This window comes from Brienomyrus brachyistius, chromosome 4 (assembly GCF_023856365.1).
Source record: "Brienomyrus brachyistius isolate T26 chromosome 4, BBRACH_0.4, whole genome shotgun sequence".
Taxonomy (NCBI): Eukaryota; Metazoa; Chordata; class Actinopteri; order Osteoglossiformes; family Mormyridae; genus Brienomyrus; species Brienomyrus brachyistius.
This window is the reverse complement of record NC_064536.1, coordinates 6,543,436-6,556,802: the sequence shown is the minus strand read 5'-3', so window position 1 is coordinate 6,556,802 and position 13,367 is coordinate 6,543,436.

Genomic DNA, 13,367 nt, shown 5'->3' with positions numbered 1-13,367 from the left:
TATGTCTACATAGCATAGCATAGCGTAGTATGGCACAGCATAGCATAATTTAGTGTAGTATGGTATAATATAGTAATGTAAGGTAGTGTAATGTATTACAGTATGATATTGAAAAGAGTCCGTATATAGGAGCTATAAAATGATTTCATATATTAAATCATATAATTGCCTGTATTGTAGTGTAGTGCAGCATAGTATAGTATAGTATAGTATAATATAGTATAGTATAGTCAAGCAAACAAATGGATCCAGCACTACCTCCCCTGAGATGGCTACCAGCATCCCTCTTGGTTGTGAACTTGGGCGATCGCACTGCCTCACCACTGTAACCTTTTCATTTTACCCTGTCGCCCTGGTAACCCTGCCAGTGCGGCATTCAGCTACACCCCTGTGATTTTAACAATGTTTTGCATTGTCTCATCGTTACATATAGAGGATGACATTATAACAGCACACAGAACACTCAAATTAGGCTGCCTCCTTCGAAGGAGCCTCAAAAAATTGTGCCTAATCTGTTGAAGATTGTGCTGGAAAGCTAGGAAATAAAATGGGATATATTTATCTCACCAAAGAGCTTTTTTGGGATTTCGCTGTACATTTCCCAGAGTGAAAGAAATGATTAACTTGTGAACTGAAGCAACAATGAGTTACAACCACAGGGGCCACAAAATACCAATTTCCTTTGCTAGAAAGCAAAGACAATTTACTGATAAATGACAGAGAAGGATATATAAAAGTTATCAACCACGCACACATTCCCAACACATTTAACCATTGTTTTTTTTTTCCTAGAAAAGAACGAGGTTGACCTATAGCCGTACACTATGAAGAAGCAAATAGCAATGGCTAGTAATTATTTGCCACTGTGTTCGATGTATTACATTCACACCACAGCATAATTTATGTTTGTATTTGGATAACTGAACTTTCTTCAGCATTTCACAGTACAACTTCACCAAAGTACTTCATCTTTGACGGCCCTTGAAATTTCACATTTCACAGACGATTATTATCCGTTTTAAAAGAACAGCCTTGAAAAAGACACATGTACCAACCAGTTCCCCAGGGCTGAAACCAAAATTTCCAGAAGTTGACTTTATTAGATGCACAAGGTCGAAAAAAGTGCATGTTGGGTTTCAAGATACAAGAAGTGTTTTTTCATGTAACTAAAATAAAACTCAACGTAGACGTCTATCCATCCAACAATCGGCCCATATTCAGACCACATTTCCGTTGAGAGCTGTGGTGACTGAGCAGCTCAGAATCCAGCTACTCCACGCTGAATATCAGGTGTTCCAAACCAACTGGGAAATATAATCTCTCCGGTGTTCCCAGGTCTGCCCAGTGTATCCGCCCAATGGGACTAGCCTGGAAGTAAACATGGACAGGCACCCCTTTGGAACCAAGAGACCTGAAAAATATCTGAAATATTTAGCAACCAGGAGAAACATCTACTGTTTGCAGTATCTCAAACCTAGAAGAACATTAGGAGCCAGTTATAGACACTGTGTGAAATCTGACCATGCAGAAGGTAGCCACCTACTCCATCACAGGCCTCTAACTGCATAAAGCCCTAGCATGGGTCATTAAACAAACATTAAATCACTGATCTTGGTGGATGGAGAAGATTCTCTTGACCCACCACTGTCCCAAGTTCTGAAGTGTCGAAGGCATTTCTGGAGAAACGGACACAGTGTCACCTCTTCAGCATCCTGGGTCTCCCACACAAATTCAACGCGACCTCCCTGGCTGAGGATGGTGTTTTCTTTCCTTAACGTTCTCCCAAAAGCCTTATGGCGTCCGATTGCCCTCTGTCCTGGCAGGAGACCTAAAGAAGGGTATAGGGGGAAAAAAAAGCGAACGTCAACCACGGTAAATTTCCACCAACAAGCTCCAAGTTATCCTTTGATGACATAAATCGGAACTAAATCCTGAGTTTTCATGCTTGCACTTTATCTTTATCCACTACTCTCTCCGCAGGTGACCATTGTGTGTTAATTCTTCCTCTGTGATACTGCCACATTTTTACCCCAGAGTACTTAAGCACAGATAAGACCTCAACTGGCGGGATCCTACTAAAGTCTGCCTCGGTTTCCACATACACTGTGGGATCTTCTGGCCACCGTTACTCCTGCGTCTGTCTCCAGCTTCTTGTCCAGCTTTTGCCAAGTAGCCAACAGTCTCATTACACTTTCCCTTAATTTCCCCTCAGGGATTCATGAAGTTTATCTGTCTCTCTTTTAACTGGATTTTCGCCTCTGAATTAGCTCGTCACGTTTGAATTGTATATGTCTGTCAGTGTGTTACTGTGTACGGTGAGTCCTGTGTCTGGTCACGCGTGCAAATGTCCAGGTTCCAGAAGATTCTGCTTGGAGCCACACACACACACACACACATACACTCCAACAGGAAAACATGGGATCTTCACATCCCTCCTCGGGAGACTTATCCACAGGAATCATTCAATTTTAATCTAAACAGGAGGGAAACTGACAAAGACTCAAAGACATGAGTACAGAAGGGCTCTGATGTTGATTATGTACCCAAACTGCAGCCTTCGGGTAACTCAAAAAGACATTAACTTTAGATTATCCCAAACGTTTTTTTTCGCTGGTCATGTTGATTGTTCCGGTGCTTATTTTTAGCCTGTCGTCGCCTCCCTCATCCTCCGCCCTGAAGCTCGCGGCGTGGAGAACCTGGGCTTTGATGGGCCTTCGCCCACTGAAGCTTCCTGCTGACAGAGCGAGTCCCTGCCGGACTTCAAACCCGGAACACGGGGGTACGCCTCCTGCCCAGTGTGTCATCGCCTGCCCCACAGGCAGCTACGATTCCAAAGCAGGGCCCCTCCTCCTCCTTTTTGTTTAATCAGACCTGTCTGTCGCCCTCTCGGGGGAGCATCGAGCGACCACATTCGCCGACCGGCCCAGGCAGAAAACATATTAGTGGATTTAATTGGATCATAACTCTGCAGGGACTTTGGTCGAATTGATGGATAAAACGGGGTCTCATGAACCCTAAAGGATTATGCTGACCCACAGATTTAAGAAAACGAGTTAAGAAATAATATGCTTGTATGGTTTATTATTAAAGCCACATCACTAAGGGTCTTAAGTTTTATAGCTCATCTCTTGGCTCTGGAAATTGGATCCCCAGATGTCTACCATCACAAAATAAACGTCTCGGTGCAGATTTGTTGAATAGCATAAACTTTGGATTTATGTACGGCACGTAGTGTTGAGTTCATAACAGCGACCCAGCCTATAAGCATCTGCTTTTAATAATGAGTTTGTCAAATGGTCATGTGATCATCTATGTTTTCCCTGATTCAGATCTGTGGTACGTTTCTCCCCAAAACATTAAGGAGTCGTCCCACGTTTTTCACCCACATGTGCTGGCAAATCCTTCAAAACTCAAAGATTGTACTTGAGACTCACACACGTGCTTCTCTCCATCCGAGTGTTTTTTCCAAACCACCGGCAGAAGACCTTGAGCGGACCGCTGCCTGGGAGTGTTGACGTGGAGGGCGAAGGGATGGAGGGTGGTGGGTACCCAGCATGCTGTGGGGCTGTCAGCAGCACCTCGGTGGGGGAGGTGGGGAGGTGGACACTGCTGGTCGCCGGAAAGGTCGTCATATTACGATATCGACACATTTCAGACAACCAGTGATTTAGTGTTGCAGTGGATATGCGGTAGCCAGATTATTTAACAGGGGTGCCATACCTTAGCGCCTTGGGTAAATTGTGCCAAACGGGGGGGGGGGTTCTCCCTTGGTTCATTTTACCAATCGGGGGGGGGGGGGGGGGGGGAGGGGAGTCCCGTGACTGGCTAAGAGTGTCTGATCAGCAGCAAACAAATTTCTCTACGGATTGGCGTTCACACCTGTAATATAACTGTGTAGCTACATGCCTGACTAAAAGTGCATAGAAGCACAAGCCATGTAGCATAATCAAATACTACATGAGTTATAACTTCCTGCTCACTCAGCCTCTGTGTGTATTTTGGAAAAAAAAGTGCATATATAACAGCAAACCTCAACCCCAAAGACCAATCTGTCACTTCATTTTTTTTATCTCAATGAGACTGTTAAAACGGTACATATGCTTGGTATAAGTCTCATTTAAAAATAAAGTTAAAAACGCAGAATTTCATAAAGCAGACAATATGTGGGCTTATGCATGAGAGTAAATGATGGAAAGAAGGAAAAAAAACTGTAGAAAATGGCATTCCTCAAACCTTTACGTTGTGAATAAAATGCAGCCCAGCGGAGTGGTTCTGAAATGAAATAGTGGCTATTATGTTACATTAGGCCTATCGAAGTGTTAATTTAACTTATGAAATGTGTAGAAGAGTCAGTCCTTAGAAATGAATGTGTAGCCTTGAGATCTCAAGAAAATGACTGCATTATCGCAGGAAGACGGCGTTCATTTTCTTGCGACGTTATCATCAGGAAACGGCATAAGAAAAAAATAATTTCATAGGCTGTTCCGGCTTTGATAACTTATAGATTTTACACACAAAGAAACCAGTTTTTTGGAAGTGCTATGGGGGTGCTATGGTCATTGTAGGAGGGGCTAGAGCTCCCCCAAACTCCACCCTGGCGCCACCTACTGGTACAGAATAGAGAGAGAACCAGTCAGAAGCAGGACAGGGCAAATACAGTGGCTGACTGGATGCAGGGTGATGTAGCTGATCTAGTCTAGTTTTATTTTAGTCCTTGTGCTCAAAGATTGCAAACCTATTTACTAATCCAGCGTTTCCCAGTCCGATCCTCGGAAACCCACAGGCATTCCACATTTTTGCTCCCTCCCAAGTCTTAGAAGGCAGGGAGCTGGGAGGGAGCAAAAATGGGGACCGTCTGTGGGTCATTATGGACCAGGCTGGGAAACGCTGTGTTAAGCAATTAGTGTCCGTTAAAGCAGTGTTTCCCAAGCCGGTCCTTTGGGACCCCCAGACAGTCTACGTTTTTGCTCCCTCCCAGCTCCCTGCCAGACAGTCCACGTTTTTGCTCCCTCCCGGCTCCCTGCCAGACAGTCCACGTTTTTGCTCCCTCCCGGCTCCCTGCCAGACAGTCCACATTTTTGCTCCCTCCCGGCTCCCTGCCAGACAGTCCACGTTTTTGCTCCCTCCCGGCTCCCTGCCAGACAGTCCACGTTTTTGCTCCCTCCCAGCTCCCTGCCAGACAGTCCAGTCCAGGATCCCCAAGGACCAAGTTGGGAAACAGTACCTTAAATAACCTGAACTTTAAATGTGAGCCTTAAATATGCAGTTTACACAACCAGAACCCTGTGCTGGTCACATTTTGGGCCATTTAAGTCCACGCCTCCTCATGTGACCCATAAGGATTGGGACACTTCAGACACAAACCCCCAGAAGTCTATATCAATCGGTACAGAAAACAATGGCGGCATCTTCTTGAAACTAAGGTTTGTCCTGAATATCCAAGCCTTGGGTATTCAGCCAGCATAAACACTGCTGACACTGCCTGACCTCCTGAAACATATGCTGGGTATTTTAAATGTGTTTTTATTCCGATATATTTTGTCTATGAGTCTGGCCTCGACTGACATCCCCTTCAGGGATGCGTTAATGTTAGCCATTTGAGTCCTGAACGCTGGTAAATAATAGTTAAGCCAGTGATTGCAGTATGAGCCATAGTATGTCCTGTTAAATAGATAATTCTAATCTCCTTTTGAATAAATTTTAAAAATAATGAATATTTAACACGCTGTCAGTTTATCTTCCCACTTTGCTGGGAGAAGATTCTCATCTCTTCTGCAGCATTAAGATGCTGCATTTTGGGTGAGATCTGAAGCTCCAACGTACCTTTTTCATCAAAACAAGGCATCCTGGCACAAGTGCAGTTCAGGTCGGCAAGGCCACGTTGCTTGGCTAGAGCAGGGAGGGGTGAGAATGGTGAACCTTCTCCTCATCCACGGGGTCTCTGACATCACTGTGGTGAATCTACTTCTGGCTTCCAAAAGTAAGCAGAAATGTGATATCACGGCAGAGTAGATGTTTGGAGACCACATTTCCTTGATCGATGGGCCACCGGTCGATCTCGATTGCCCTCTTTGGTGACGTAGGTAAACCAAATTCAAATCTTTGTCATGAAGGTGAAAAGGAGGAAGTCTGAGTACTGTACAGATCTGCCTGCTAAATGGGATTATATGTTTGCTGAATCACTTTGGTCGTTTTGGACACAGCGTATCAAAGTCCACTACCAAATTCTTCTTAACTATTTGCTCTTTTTTTGGTGCCAGAGACGTCAATCCTGCTAACAGAATTCAATGAGAGACAGAGACCCAGACCCAGAATGAATGACAGAGCAGGCTGGAGATTTGCAGTTGCTCATTTCTGATGGGGGAGGGTGGTAGGGATTAAAACCAGCCACCCGGTGGGTCTAGGAGTAAGACACTAAAACACAATCAAAAACTCAGCAATGCTTGAATGGGTTGGTCTGATCGTCAAGCAGGATGGAAAGCAAACAAACCACGTTACAGACGGGCTCCCAGTGGAAGCAGCAGCAGCACAGGGGTACATGCTCGCTATTGCCCCCCTACTGGCCTTCAGCATCTCGAGTCCAGCGTCTAACTGGGGCGGGGGGCATTTTATTTAGGCTGTTATTATATTATAGCTTCTCATGACGCTTAAAACATTAACCATAAGTGGCATTAATGGTGCAGGTTTGGATGTGAAGTTTTTAACCCTCTTTTCTACATTGCCACCTTTTATCCAGTGATGTCCGTACATTTTTCTATGCATTTCCATGTGTTCTTAAATAAAACTATGTACTTTTTTCCCTGGCGTGAGCATAAGCAATACCAGTCATGGCGGCATCACTCGATAATGATACATCCACGCCTAGCCTGTCCTTCAGAGATCTCTCGCTATCTGACCCTGTTGACTATGTGTTGAAATCCTTCTGTCAGTGTTGCAGTTCAGGGTAGGTTCTGGATGGTAGGATAGCCAAAGGCAATGACTGACACCTGAGGCGTTGTGGGTGGGTGAAGGGGGGCATAGCCAATGGCTATCTCCGACAGCCAATCATGTGACTGGGAATTTGCATATGACTTACTTCCTTCCTTCCACCCTGCATAATATCCCCCATTCATCCCCACACAGTGTTTACATTCCCTCTTGCTGGTTCTGGAGTACTGTGCCTGGTTTCAATTGTGTCATGCCAGCTCAGTCCCAGTAAAATAGGTGGAGGGAAACTTGTGGGTCATGTGGTTCTGCGATTCCACCGATGACACCCCCCCCACCAGCAAGCCTCTTCATTGATTGAAGTATGGTCACTTGCTTGATTCGCTCGACCTATGGCCATCTGCCTCTCCCCAACTATCAAGCTTTCATTCTTGAAAACAAAACAAACACGTATGGAAAATTTGTAAAAGAAATACAAACGACTGCTATGTGTAATAAATAAACTCTAAAATGACTGCACACCTTTTTCTCTCTCTTGTGTACACTTGGTATACAAACAGCATATGATTTCAGCAGACATTACCTCTGGCAGGGCAGCCAAGAGGCCTCATGGCTGAGAAGGCGATTCTATCGCCTCCATTAAATAACTCAAAGGAAGTTTAACAGTATTGCAACTTTTTGATCACTCAGTTTCCAGAGTCATATGAACAGTCGTTTGGGAGCCACTAGCCGGCGTGGTCTTCCCAGAGTTAAAATATAAATCACGGGCATACGAAATAACCTCGAGAATAATGAGATCTCCTGAGTGTGGTACGAAGCCTTGCATCGTCGGGTATACAGACCTCAGTGAAAGCTGTGTTTCCAGTCTGTCTGCAAAGCAGCTGCTGAATGGACTGGATGGGGACCATGAGAGGATGGTAAACCACTGAACATACTCTCTTTACAACTAACAAACCATTTTTAGCTGAGATCAGTGAACAGTCAACAGATCTTCCACAACCATTATGAAGTTCCAGTTCATATAATTTTAAAAATGGCCTTGAAAACGTAAGGAAGTCTACAGCTAGGAGCAGGTTTGTCATTTTTTGTGGACCAACTTAAAAATCACTCAGAAATCAGCCCCCACCCCCACTCCCCATCTCACCTAGTGTAGTAACTATTTGTGACCAACAGGGGGCCCTATATAACGTGTGGATTGAATGGTGGTAAACACCACTGGCGTTCGTGCTGTTTTCACCCATTATCAATCACTATAAACGACAAATCCTCCATGTAGCACCTAATCAGACATCCTCTGCGAATAATTTCATCCCTAAAAAAGACTCAGCGATCCCAGAGGTTCAAATAATACGAGATGTTCTTCAGTCGCTCGTATCTTTTCTCTAGTGTGCATTTGAGTGAAAGCTGATGATTAAAATGCCCCCCTTGTCATTCACTGCGGACCCCCATGAAACAGCTGCAAGAAGAGAATACTCAAACAATGGGAGGCATGCAGTGTGGCAAAGTCAGTTCCTCCGTGCGCTCTATCTGAAATTCCACTCTTTTCTCTGTCAGAAGAAAACTTCTGAAGTCTGGGAGATCACTGAGGCCAGAGAGGACTAATGAAAACCTTCCTCAGCAATTGGCTTCTATAATTTCTTCAGTAAAATGGATTTAATATATGATCAAGATGTCTTATTCAGGATATGGTACAGTGAATTATATGTGACAGGACAAACTGTCATAATTCTTTCCAATGGTGGACATTATTATTATAAACAATAGTACTATCATTTTTTTTTTATTGAATTTACATTTTAAGCACATGGGACTAGGATTGTTCTGGAATCCAGGGTTTAGTTGCTTGGTTGTCCTGAGTAAGACAACAAAAGAAACCAAGTACATTGAGTCTGCATCCCGTTACTGTAAGTAGAAGCTGCTTCTTCTCCCGTATCCCGGTCACACAGGAAGTGGAAGCACACATCTCCATGGTAACCGATGCAATGCATTCTCAGTTGCGCTTTGACCCCAACCGCGGGGTCACTGATGTAAAACCCCGCCCCCTCTCACCTTTCCGGAGAGACCACCTCACTCTGATACACTCCTCCCCAAGCAGTACATCGCAATATTTTTTTTCTTTCAGATACATTATTAAACATCCAAGCTCTGGAAAGGTCTGGCAAGGATGCTGTTTAAAACCCTGCAGTGAAGCAGAAATGACAATAGGAGTGAAGGCCACGAGAGAGGAGAAAATCTGAGGAAATATCAGCTTGATTCTATCTTTAAAACATGTTTTCACCTCTCCTGGATAAAAATAACCTTGTATTCTATTTATCAGACTTATGTATTTAATTTAGACGTGTCCTTATATCCGATCTTGTTTCATTGCTGGTATCTGAATTGGAATCCTTGTTTGTTTTAATCAGAAACACAGGGGAATATGAAGGATTTTTTAATCTCTGCTGTTATCGGGTGTTCATATAACCTGCAGAAGATGAGAAGCTGTTATTACCCCACATACTGTAAATCTCCTACCGGAACATTCCGGGGTGGCCTGGTCTGGGACTGCAGCAGTAGTGCTTGTAAAAATAGAAGTTGGTGCACTCCGCATCCTAGTCTCGGAATGCTGCCTCCCGGTTCCTTTACCATGTGGTGCTTGCTTGACGGATGTGTCCGCTGCAGCATCGAGGCCTGGAACAGCCCGGAACTTTCCGTTTTGCTGATGGGACCAAATCCCGCGGACGTCTGATTCTGATTGTCCTTTTGTGTTTGTCAGAAAGACAGCTGCGTTCCGGGGGGGGCGGGGTAGGTGGGGAGTGGTGGGGGGGATTTCACCTCTGTAGAAGGAACATCTCGATCCATTCTCAGACCCAAGAAACCCCAGGGCCACCCCCCCGAGTTTGACACTCCCCGGTGGCTCAGGGAGAGAATCTGGAGAGAACGTGACCCTGGAACCTCTTGCCCTTCGCCGAGCTGAATTTTGAAAAACAGCTGAAATTACAGGTCAAATTTGTCTATTAATGAGGACTGGGAGGAGAGGTGGCCACCAAGTAATTAGGGCCATTACCGCGGTGAGAACTCCAGGGCTGTCTGTAAAGCGCGACAGACCAAGCGGCAGCATCTCTGCACCTACGATTAAATCGATTAAAGGCTTCATTTGCTGTTTTTTTTACTTTGCCTTATTGTACATTAATCATTTGATCATCATGGGCAAAGGTGCTGATTCAAGCCGACAAGCCTTTTATTCCTGGAACTAGAAGCATGAAAATGTGTCTTCGTTATGCCGAATTTTAATTTACGTGCCCTTAATTGGTCAGTGGGACCTTGAGCTGATGTTTTCTGTAACAAAAGGACCTGAAGGTTGCGGGCACTTTGCTTTACTGAATTTGAGGATTTTGTCCTGCACATACCCCCCCCCGGAAGGTTCCATGTGCCTCCAAGGGCCATTGCCTTTTGAAATGAACGTGTAGAGAATCGCTCACTTTTATTGAAATCTTAACGAGCTGGAAACAGCTGAAGATAATCATCACACCCCTAGAGTGCTTTCTGTTTCAGTTCATTTCCCGGTTTAAGAAAAATAAAATGGAAGTAATATAATTGTGACGTCGTGCAGGGTACTGGGACCTGGGAAGCAGGCAAGGGAGACACGGGATCAGGGAAAGAGGACTTTAATGGGAAGACAGAAAGGCATAAACAATAGAATGGTACTTCCACACGAGAAACTTCAATGACAGGACTGGGGAAACAGACTTGAACGCGGATTAAATACACAAGACTGAACACTGAACAGGCACAGGGACAGGAAGTAAGACAACACCGGACACAAAACAGGGAACACAGACAGGCAGACCAGGAAAGGAGACACAGAGGGCACAGAGAGCAGAGGATCAAAAGGACCAGGAGCGGACAGAGGAGATACCAAGGGACGAGGAGCGGACGTAGGAGGGACGAAGGAAGAAGGGAGGAACATCGAAGAAGGCGGGGGAGGGAACCCGGGACAAACGCAGAAGGGGAGGAGTGGCAGCCGGAGGGGCTGCAGGTGACCGAGAGGCCAGAGCCGAAGGAGACCTCGCAGGGGGTGGGGAGGTAGGCGGAAGGACAGGTGGTGCAGGCGAGGAGGGAGTCGGAGGGGACCCCCGCACAGGTGAGGAGGGAAGAGCAGCCGCAGCAGGTGACGGCGCAGCTACAGCCGGAAAAGACGTAGCCGACCGACAAGTTGTAGTGGGGGGAGCCACACATGACTGACAAGGCGGCAGAGGCAGGACTGAAGGCAGCCGACGAGTCCTCGGAGGAGGACCCGCAGGCACCTCCCAAGCCCCACCCATGGTGAGAGAGGGCAAACCAGGGGGCAGGGCGGGTGGGGCCCGACCCCTGCGCATGTGTCCTCTTCCCTTTCGGGACCTGGCCAGGATCCACCGCGCTGGGGCGATGGTGGAGGAGTCAGTTCCCTGTATGGGTCCATTGGGGCCATCAGAGAAATCCCTGAGGGATCCCATTCAAAGGAGAAGGAGCGGTGTTCTGACAGTCTGGGACCTCCTCAGGGACAGGGACTGGTGGTGTGGGAGTTGGGACTGGAAACAGGATGGGCGGAGCCGGGACCTTAGGCGGAGAAGCAGGCGCAGAGTGATCGGGAACATCACATGCTGACAGGACAGGAACATCGGGTGCCGGCGGGACAGGAACATCACCTGCCGGCAGGACAGGACCGTCAGGTAATGGAGTTGAGGTTCGCATCTTAACAGCAGGCATAGCTCCTTTAATGATTTGAGGGACCTGCGGGATGGTGTCCCAAACAGACCTGGTCCCTTTAAGATCCCAGGAAGTCCCAATCAAGGGGTGTGCTGCTTTGCTGACGGGCAGCGCAACTAGAAGCAGACGCTCGTCGGGTTCAAACTCGGGAGGGGCTCCTCCTGATAGCAGCAGGGCGGGCATCGGCGAGGGAGGAAGCAGTGGAGATAGAGACAGCCCCCAGGAAGATTGTTGGCTCTGCCTCCAGTCTCCTACCTCTCCTTGTCTTCTTCTTACTCCGGCTCGTTTGGGGCGGCAAAGCTGGAAGCACTTCGGGGATGTCGGGTATCTGGTCGGCACCCTCCCCGTTAGGCTGAATGACCAGCCGGAGACGCCTCTCTGTTATTCTCTCCATGAGCTGCCGGAGATTCTCACGGACCACGCGGATGGGGTATGTGCTCCCGGGTGGGGACATCTTACTAAGGAGGGTCCCACTCCAGCTGGCTAAGTCCAAAGTTATGGGCCTCCTGGACCTCGGGCTGATTTAGCCAATAGACCACTTCTTGCGGAAGACTGATGCGCTGATCTTCAGTCCACCGCTGTGCGTCTTCCGAGAGTCCTGTCATTCAGTGACGTAATGCAGGGTACAGACCAGGGAAGCAGGCAAGGGAGACGCAGGATCAGGGAAAGAAGACTTTAATGGGTAGACGGAGAAGCATAAACAACAGAACGGTACTTTCACACGAGAAACTTCATTGACAGGACTGGGGAAACAGACTTGAACGCGGACTAAGTACACAAGAGTGAAGGCAGGAAATGCGGAACAGCTGGTAACAATCAGGGTTTCACACGAGGTTAAGGAGGGGGCGTGGCACACGAGGGGACTGGACGAGCAGGTCATGACAATAATAGAGTGGAAGAGCAGGCAGTAAATCACACCCTGTCTCGCAGATTCTGCTCAGGCACGGAACTGTCCTTGGTCCTGAAAAACTACATGTTTTTAGCAATGATTTCAAGATCTTCAGCACCAAGGACAGTTCAGGATTAAAGCGCCTTACATCGGCAATCTAATATAGCTGCATATTGCCAAGCTGAGAACTTAATAAATGGCTATAGCCATTCAAATATCTTAAGCCTTTGCTGGGAGAGGAGTTATATTATCAAAAGAACATGATCGGCGACTACAGTAGAAAATTGACTCCAAAATGTCAGCTATGGTCTCAAACAAGGCAAAGAAGGTGACGTCATGATCAACCCCAAACTGCGATCTCAGTGTTACGTGGAACCAGGGATGCTGTTATGTCTGTTTTAGCAGGGCTTTAGCTGTCTTAAAATGTTTCTTAGCCCCCAAAATAAATGTGTATTTTTTGGCTGAAGTCATCCATCCATTCATCCATTTTCCAAACTGCTTATTGCAGTTGGGTGCTGCTGGGTCGTGGGGGGTCTGGAGCCTATACTGGAAGCAATGAGCATGAGGCAGGGAACAACCCAGGATGCGGGGCCAGCCCATCGCAGGGCACACTCACACACCATGCACTCACACATGCACTCCTACAGGCAATTCATGAATCCATCCATCCATCCATTTTCCAAACCGCTTATCCTACTGGGTCGCGGGGGGATCCGGAGCCTATCCCGGAAGCAATGGGCACGAGGCAAGGAACAACCCAGGATGGGGCTCCAGCCCATCACAGGGCACACTCACACACCAATGACTCACACATGCACACCTATGG